Source organism: Marmota marmota, unplaced genomic scaffold, assembly GCF_001458135.2.
Source record: "Marmota marmota marmota unplaced genomic scaffold, marMar, whole genome shotgun sequence".
In the NCBI taxonomy this organism is placed as follows: domain Eukaryota; kingdom Metazoa; phylum Chordata; class Mammalia; order Rodentia; family Sciuridae; genus Marmota; species Marmota marmota.
Window position 1 is genome coordinate 37,521,276 of NW_026000057.1, and position 3,017 is coordinate 37,524,292.

General features: G+C 38.3%; 1 protein-coding gene across 2 annotated transcripts in view; it reads left to right on the top strand.

Moving 5' to 3' along the window:
- Positions 1 to 2,745: 2,745 nt before the first annotated feature.
- Sgms2 (sphingomyelin synthase 2) overlaps positions 2,746 to 3,017 on the top strand; it is an 86,211-nt gene continuing 85,939 nt past the window's right edge. For both annotated transcript variants that reach the window (XM_015484622.2, XM_048813707.1), the window contains exon 1: positions 2,746 to 2,934. The gene's annotated coding sequence lies outside the window, so the exon portion shown is untranslated. The remainder of the gene's footprint in view (positions 2,935 to 3,017) is intronic.

Below are 3,017 nucleotides of genomic sequence, written 5' to 3' on the forward strand. Positions count from 1 at the left end.
ATACAAATACTGTGTCTTTTTGTATAAGGGACCCGAGCATCCACAGATTTTGAAATCTGCGGGGTTTTGCAACTAGTCTCTATCAAATACCAAGAAGAAATTATATATAATTTGTTTCATGAAAATGGTGTATATATTTTTTCTGCTATATTTTTCACTTAACAAGGGCATTTTTCTAAATTAGAGCCTATTGAACTACTTTATTCTCTTTTAAAAAATTTGCTATATATTATCCCATAACATGGGGTTTCTTGACTACTGGTTTGGTTTTTTTTTTTTTAATTGGGGGTTGAATCCAGGGCTCTCTACCACTAAGCCACATCCTCAGCCCATTTTTTAGTTTTTATTTTGAGTCAGGGTCTTGATAAGTTGCTGAAGTTGACTTTGAATTAGTGGTCCAACTGCCTCCATCTCTCAAGTTGCTGGAATTCTACTGGTTTGTTCTTTTAAAGATTTGTTCATTTATTTACTCACTCAATGATTATATGTCAGGCACTATGCTGGACCCCAGGAAAATTATAAATAATGCTACAATAAACATCCTCATGCAAAATTTAAAAAAAAAATCTTTCCCCATTGCTGAGACATGTTTACAAGGTGCAAGTGGTGATTCTTAGATAAATAGCCATGTGCATGAAGAGGAAACACAATAAAACTTGCTGATTAAATAAATGACTTTAGTTATGTTCAGAACAGTAGTAATTAAAAGAGGAGATAAGTACTACAAATATGAATATTTCCCCAATCAGTTTGTTTTATCAAACCAAAGGAATTTCTATAAAATTTGATTTACATTATGTACTGGCTTAGAAAGAAGATGTTAAGAACATATTTGTCAGTCCTTTCTCTTTCTTAGAGCATTCAGCATCATTATTTTTGAAAGGTGACAAATCATAGATTTAATAAATTTTGATACATATTCAGAAGAAAAGATACAGTTAAAAATATAAAAAGACATCACTACTTTCTGTGAGATGGATGTCACTATTTTTTCAAAACAGAAATTGTGATGACTAATTTTCCTTCTCAGTGAGTAACATGGAAAAACTTCATGCAACTTATTTACAATTACTCTATTTATTTGGGGTATTTAAATATTATAATAAAATGGTCTGATTATTTCACAATGTTTAAACTGAGGCACAATAGTAACCACAAGTTAAAAATGATCCATTAAATAGTCTTTCACAAAGGCAAAGACCCATGAAAGACCTGCAGGGTTTACATGCAACAATGTGGAGAACTGCAGGCTTTGGAGCTATTTTTACTTTATCTACATACATAAACCCAAAGGCCACATCATCATTTTTCTGATATTTAAAGAAAATTTTATTAGTCCATACTTCCATAAGGTCCAAATATTTGTGTCATGAAATAGGGTGTAGGTGGAATGGATTTTCACCAAAACTTGCCTATGTTTGGGTCCACATTTGAACCTAGAACCTCTGTGTAACCTATGGATGGAACCCTCAAGCTTTTGAATTAGTGGTGATTGCTGGCCAAAACTGAATTTACTTTGCATCCTAGCAAACCGATCCATTTGCTACTGCATTCTGGGCAAAACGCCTGGGCTTTGTAAAACTGAAGATGAACTTCTCATTGAAAAGAAAGAAAAAAAAGAAAAAGAAATTTTGATTGTTGGTATTGTCTTTTGGGTTCCTTTCTTTAAAGGAATGCATTTTCCACACAATAATGTTGAACCTTTGGTAAATTTCAGGAGCAGCTGTTATTTGAAGGAAATTTCTGAGTTGTGACAATATCTTATAGTTGTCAGTTTGGGAAATATGTTCTTTTTTGTTACAATCATGTTTCATAATCATGGACCAATGATTGTTTACAAAAATTATATCCACTCTAGATACCCAGAGATGCCTCTCGTTTGTTTGTTTGTTTGTTTGTTTGTTTAAATGGATCACCCCTAAGCCTGTGCAAATTCTAAACGGGAAGTACCCTTTCTGGAAATAGAAATTAACAAAAAACATTTCTGTCAAATAAATTCAATAGAGATTTGGCCAATTCCCTCAGATTCCTAGTTAGACCTTCTGAAGCTGCCATCGTTTAGTTTGAAAACTGCTCACCAATGCTCAAGGCCCTGAATTCAATCTCCAGGACCGCAAGGCAAAAAAAATAAAAAAATAAAAATAAATAAATCTTGACAGTTTTGAAAACTGCTCAGCAGGTGTATGAATGGTATCCAAGAAAATGTAGATCCTTGACCATTTTTAAGATGGCAACACCCCTTCTAAAAACAGAACTGCTGAGGTCATCCGCGAAACCACACACAGCCACCTTGTGCCCCCAAATCTGGAGAAAAGCGCAGTGCTCAAATGAGTAAAGAACTACTCTTCCAATGTTTATTTTGGTTATGTTTTTTTTTTTATCCTTACCTAGAAGCAAATCAACTAACAGGACAAATGGAAAAATGGATAGTATCATTAGCCTCGAGCCCCTTCCCGTTCACTTAGAGGTGCTACTAAGTGGGATGACTAACATCTATCTCTAGGCAATCCTGTGATGTTTGGAAACCCACCCCATTGACCTAGGCCAGGGAGACACCCTTTGAATCAACCCCGGTTTCCCCAAACCTAGTCACACCATAGTCAGGAAACAGTTTCCGCATCAAGCGGAGGTGCGGGGGTGGTAGATCCCTTTCCAGCCCCACCCTGAAAGTTGCTAGAAGTGACACCTTAGGAACTTTCCCAGTTAGATCCAAGTCACCGCTCCGGGAGGTCTGAGCCGGGCGCTCAACCTCTGCGAACCCAGCCAATCTGCCCACTGTGCCAAGCCCCTCCTTCCCTGCATCTTTAAGGGCCGGGAGAGGGGAGGGTCCACTGGGATTTTCTTCTTAAGAAGTCGCGCAGGTTTTTCGAGCTCCGCTCTGCGCCAGGAGAGCCACAGCAGCGGGAGCGGGCGCTGCCGCCACCGAGCCGGAGGGTGAGTCAGTGTTTGGAAATGGAGTGGGCGGGCGAGGGTGTGCGAGAATGAATGATGTCAGGAGCGCGCAGGGCGAGGGCCGC